Source organism: Macrobrachium rosenbergii, chromosome 6 (genome assembly GCF_040412425.1).
Source record: "Macrobrachium rosenbergii isolate ZJJX-2024 chromosome 6, ASM4041242v1, whole genome shotgun sequence".
NCBI classification, from domain to species: Eukaryota; Metazoa; Arthropoda; class Malacostraca; order Decapoda; family Palaemonidae; genus Macrobrachium; species Macrobrachium rosenbergii.
The window spans coordinates 5,408,224-5,414,887 of NC_089746.1; the positions used below are offsets into that span (position 1 = coordinate 5,408,224).

Here is a 6,664-nt window from a genome sequence, read left to right on the forward strand (position 1 = left end):
CTCTCTCTCTCTCTCTCTCTCTCTCTCATTAAAATAAATATTACCAATGACCTGGCAGTTTAAAACATTCAAACGGGCAGACGCGTCTTTCTGTCTGTCACTAAATTGAAATAAATAAAAAAAATCTTACCTTTTGCCTACAGTTCTAAACGTTCAACCAAATAACTCTCTCTCTCTCTCTCTCTCTCTCTCTCAATCACACAATCATCCCACACACTGAATAACAGAAGCAACCAAAAAACGTTTTTGCTTCAGCAATTAGCGTTATCTCCCCATACAGCGATATCTTGTACATACTCTTTTCGGCGATATGATAGGCCTAATGACGTCACCAAAGCTCTTCCCGATCGGAACTTAAAAGCAAGAAGCAGGTCTACAGAGGCCTGAAGTGCATTGATAAGTCTCTAATCACAGCGAGCCATTAACATCTAGAAGAGCCCTAAAATGTTGACATAAACGAGATTCTAATCAGTTCATTGCCTTCATCCTCGTAGGTAACACGTCAGGTTTTAAGTGGAAGTCCTTTGGGCAATTTTAGTTCCCGAGTGCAACGTCTTTAAATGTGTTGAATATTGAACGAAAATTTAGGATTCATGGAGAGTGCAACTAGGATCCTAGCTCATACATCACGTAAATTAATCTAGAGAGGAACTAGAGAAAAAATAAGAGCCCACGAGCACTGAATCAAAGCTAACTATTCTATACCTTCGAATTGACGGGACACGTAACAATGAATTGGCTGGAAAGTCTACCTTATCGAGGCGTTCTCTGAGACTTGAATTCCATCGATACTCCTCTAGTCTGAGTACTAAGTGATACTTTTAATCTAACAGACTAATTTCGAACATTCTTTGGTGCTCTCACTGTGTAAGTACTTTCACCCCTGGCTTTATTAATTTGTTAATTCACATTTTCTTTTCTGATAACTGATCTCCTCCTCTTTCTGTATCTCCTGTTACCTTCTGTTACTTCTTAAAAGTGGATATCATATCCTTTAAGTTTAGAAGCTTGAATTTCAAGTCAGTGGCCCCTGTGGTGGGCTTGTTCCATAATAATAATAATAATAATAATAATAATAATAATAATAATAATAATAATAATAATAATAATAATAATAATAATAATAATTATTATTATTATTATTATTATTAGTATTATTATTATTATTATTATTATTACTATTAAGTTGAATGCAGCACAGTATCTCAACATCCTATCTTTATTTTTTAATCTAAAATTATGAATTTTAGCAGTAAGCAGTTACATCTTGCAATCACATCATGCTGGCACACACATAACCCTTTTATTTCTTAGACGAAGCACATTTTCATCCAAGATTTACAGACTTAATGATTTATCTAATCTATTCATTCAATAAAACCGTTTGTTAATGGTACTGCTAGGAATGGAATGGAATGTAATATAAAACTTAGGCCAAAGGCCAAGCACTGGGATCTAGAAGGTCATTCAGAGCTAAAGGGAAACAGAGTAAAAAAGGTAGCCTTTCTTGTCACCAAGCCAGAACTAAAAAGAAAAAGAAAAGAAAAACAAAAGGCTGTAAAACCCATCACAACAACAATATGAGAGACAACAATGGTACAACATGCCTGGGCATCTGATAGAGAATAAGGCCCAACATTATCAAAGCGTCATTTCAGTTGGTTACGTCAGTTACTGGCACCACTACCTTTTAATTACTAGTCACAAGTCTACTTCTGATGACATTGACTTGGCATGGCTGGATATTCCTGGCCTCACTTAACTTCAGGGTACAAGTGAAGTATACCTTAGTTTAACCAGACAACTGAGCTGATTAACAGCTCTCCTAGAGAGGGCTGGCCCCAAGGATCAGACTTATTTTACGTGGCTAAGAACCAATTGGTTACCTAGCAACGAGACCTACAGCTTATTGTGGAATCCGAACCACAATATAACGAGAAATTAATTTCTATGACCAGAAATATATTTCTATAATTCTTCATTGGCCGGTCGGAGAATCGAACGCGGGCCCAGCAGAGTGCTAGCCGAGAACGATACCAACCCGTCCAATGAGGAACTCACTTCAAGGTACAGATAAACGTGCCTACGAATCTGGACAGGGTAGATCTAACCTTCTGGTTCAAGAGTATAGTGGGCCACTCGATGAGTAGAGCAACCGATTTTCGTGAGATACAATATTATTATTATTATTATTATTATTATTATTATTATTATTATTATTATTATTATTATTATTATTATTTGAAGGGCGTAGACCCTCTTTTAGACAGGTCTTGCTAAAAAGGATGGCTGTATTATGAGAATTTTTCTTATACTGTCTCTTTTCTATTTTCTTTACGATTCGCTTTTCGGGTTCAGCGATGTTACGATGTTAGTCAGCAACTGGCCGATATTCATATTGGAAAAAGGATAGTGTGTGGAATGCGGGAAGTCTTTTATTGAAATATCCAATCAGAAATCCCTCGTCGTTTGGATCAAGCGAATCATAAGGAAGATAGAAAAGACACAGTATATTATTATTATTATCATTATTATTATTATTGCTAAAAATTCATGATGGCGTGATTAAATTGTTGTATACTAAAAATCTACAATTATATCACGCTGTATAATCTGTAAAAGTTTTTTATTATTATTATTATTATTATTATTATTATTATTATTATTATTATTATTATTATACTATTATTATTATTATTATTATTAAATCACAATAGCATGTTTAAATTGGTGTATCCTATTAATCTACAATTTTATTATATCAATAAACTGTATTACCTGTAAAAGTTTATTATTATTATTATTATTATTATTATTATTATTATTATTATTATTATTATTATTATTATTATTACGAGCTTCATTCACAGGGCACAAGCATAAATAGCCATTTTCTTGTTAAAGAAATGGAATATACAATTTAGGCCAAAGGCCAAGCACTAGGACCTGTGAGGTCATTCAGAGCTGAACGGGAAATAGACTAAAAAATATTTAAGGGAGTAACAGGAAGAAAACCTCTCAGTTGCACTATGGAACAACTGTTAGGGGAGGGTGGAAAGTATGATGGAAGGAAAAGCATACGAATGGAGGTACAGTAAAAGGAATGAAAGGGGGTTGCAGCTAGGAGCCGAAGGGACGCTTGTAAGAACCTTCAGTAATCCCTACAAAAAATTAAGTATACTTTAGTTTAACCACACCACTGAGCTGATTAACAGCTCTCCTAGGGCTGGCCCGAAGGATTAGATTTATTTTACGTGGCTGAGAGCCAATTTGTTACCTAGCAACGGGACCTACAGCTTATTGCGGAATTCGAACCACATTACAGCGAGAAATGAATTTCTATCACCAGAAATAAATTCCTCTTATTCTTCACTGGTCGGTCGGAGATTCGAACTCGCGGCCAGCAGAGTGCTAGCTGAGAACGGAACCCACTCGCCGAACGAGGAACTTAGTAATGCCTATAGTGCACCATGTTCTTAGTAATGACTACAGTGCACCATGTTCTTTTGTTAAGTGAGCTTTCGCAGAACAAATGAATACGTAGGCTATCGTTAGAATACCTACAGAAATGAACAAACAAAACCTACATACATACACCACAGTTAAGAAGGGGAAAATTACCGACAACATCCTCTAACACAATTTTGCTGTTGAGGGAAGGACGGACCTGTGGTACTGGGCATCACAGTACCTAAGAATAGAGATTCTGAATCTCTCTGAAACCTCTAGAGGTACAGGCACTAAATTCGACAGCAGAAATTCCCTTTCGGAAATAGAGTAATGGAAGATGGCTAAAAATGATCCCTTCTTACTGTCCAAATCACAATTACTGCTGTTGCAGAAAACAACTATATGTAGGCGATGTAACCTGGGGATTAATATCATCATCTCTGTAGGCATGAGAAGCCCTATAAACAATTCCTCGCATTTTGGCAGAATGAGACTCAAAAGTAATACCAGGAATTGTTAAATAGTCACTATCTTTGCATACACTGGTAATTGCCCCGGGCTTAATACCATCATCTCTCTAAGCATGAGAAACCCTATAAACAATTCCTCGCTTTATGGCAGCTTAAATGACAAAAGTAATACCATGTATTTTTAAATATTCACAACCTTTACATACATTGATAACACTGTATACTGGAAAACAGAAAGGAAACTTGGCAAAAGATAAGCAAGTCCATTATGTCAGCCTAATAATTACGTTCAAAGTCATCCTAATTCAGAAACAGGCATATTATCTGAGACCAGTGCTCAAGTGAACTGCCACCATTCCCGCTGTCTCTCACAAATGTTAGTTAACTTATGCTAATGTGCATGCAAGCCTCCGTGCGTATTATATATGTATATTTCTCATTTGTGCAAGTATTTTGTGTATATGAATAAAGATCAAGCTAGGATCATAAAAATTATGACAAAAATACTCTGAGTAAATAAAATATGTCCTTTCCTAAATTTTAGACGAATGTGCCGTTTAACAAGAACCATTCTGACTAATTTATTTTTCCTTCTTCAGAATAACTGGTCTCTGAAGATGAGCCAGGCGAGGAAATTCCTGCAGGATGTGCAGCAGAAGATCGGCGACCTCAGCGGGACCAGACTGACGGAGGAACAGCTGAAGAAGCAGGAGGAGGTGGAGCAAATTCTCCACAACAAGCAAGACATAGAAGACACCAAGTGTGGCTTTGGGGTTTTCAAGCCCAAATGGCTACAGGTAGAGAATTAATAGTTTTCTAAGCGTTTGGATTAAGGTGACCCTGAAATTCATTCTTTCGAAGCTAGTTCTAACTTCACTTGGCTAATTACGAGGTCAATAAGTTAATGACAATGATACAGTTCTACAATGACTGTCCATACGAGTTTTCAAATGAAGACTTCAGAAAGAATGTATGAAGAACTCTTGTTTCTGGACTTGAAAACAAGACAAAAAACAAATGTAAGGGGGCGGCTGAGAGGGGGCTGGAGGAAAAATATTCTTTAATTAAACATAAAGCCAGTTCGGTTTTCATTCGAAACATTTCCCTATTTCTTTTTTTTTTTGGTAAAAGTATGTGTATGGCCCCATGCAACTTTGAGTTTGACTTCACTAGTACATGAACATCCTATCACAAAGTGAACAATAGATAAACAAAAAGTGCAACAATATGAAAAAATCTATGAATCACATCAGGTCGCAAGAAAATTGCAAGAAATAATTATCCGTAAGATACAAGGAACATAAAAAAAATTAAAATCTTCAAAGTAAGTATAAAATTAACAAATGCCAGCACCTTTCTTCTAATCAATGTTTCTAACGATTCGATCTATTTTCCAGTATCTGGCCAAGAAGGAGATTTACATCCTCGTTTATTGCCTGACGGGGATGACCCATGGAATGTTCTTCACCTACACCGTGTCCGTTCTGTCAACAATTGAGAAGAGGTTTGGTTTGACCAGTAAACAGACAGGTAAGTCAAATACTGAAAGAGAGAGAGAGAGAGAGAGAGAGAGAGAGAGAGAGAGAGAGAGAGAGAGAGAGAGAGAGAGAGAGAGAGAGAGAGAAACTGTGCATATATATATATATATATATATAAATATATAAATATAAATATATATATATATATATATATATATATATATATATATATATATATATATATATATATATATATATATATATATATATATATATATATATATATATATATATATATATAGAGAGAGAGAGAGAGAGAGAGAGAGAGAGAGAGAGAGAGACTGTGATATATAGAGAGAGAGAGAGAGAGAGAGAGAGAGAGAGAGAGAGAGAGAGATATTATACCCACTGAATATATATCTAGAATCTACAGGCCATTGGTTTACTGTATACAAAAGTAATTGCATTAACCACAATGCCCTATTAACTTCTCGATTTCGTCACAATTTTGCATACACTTTTCACTAAGAAGCCTCATACGGAAATGAAGAACTAAATGAAGACATTCTGACGCCCGGTGGTCAGGTGGATAACGTCATCTCGTTCTGACATACCGGACGCGGGCTCGAATCTTTTAAGGAATTTCTTCATTTAATTATTCATTTGGGTCTTAGGCTTCACAGGGATAAGCATATCTAAAATTTGAAGAAATCAATAAGTTAGGAGAGCATTGTGGTGATTTGCAATTACAATCCAATGAATTTTCATATTCAACCTGTATTTAGATAAATTCTTCAACAGACTTTTACTGTTAACAATCAGTAATTCCCTTTTCGTAGTTATTGCAGGAAACAACCTTAGTGATCAATAATTCCTTTTCATAGTTATTGCAGGAACCATCATTTGTGGTGATTAGTAATTCCCTTTTCCTTGTTAATGCTGGAACCATTTCCCCTTTTCCCTGATATTGCAGAAACCATCACTGGTGGTGATCAGCAATTCCTTTTTCTTGTTACTGCAGGAACCATTTTCCTTTTTCCTTGTTATTGCAGGAACCATCATTAGGTGGTGATCAGTAATTCCCTTTTTCTTGTTGCTGCAGGAACCATCCTTGGTAGAGATCAGTAATTTCTTTTCTCTTGTAATGCAAGTGCCATACTTAGTGGTGTTCAGTAATTCCCTTTTCCTTGTTACTGCAGGAAACAAATTCCCTTTTCCTTGTTATTGCAGGAACCATCATCAGATGGTGAGTTACTGTAGGAACCA

At 35.8% G+C, this 6,664-nt stretch overlaps 1 pseudogene; it reads left to right on the forward strand.

Moving 5' to 3' along the window:
- Positions 1 to 488: 488 nt before the first annotated feature.
- LOC136839128 (solute carrier organic anion transporter family member 74D-like) overlaps positions 489 to 6,664 on the forward strand; it is a 24,171-nt pseudogene continuing 17,995 nt past the window's right edge.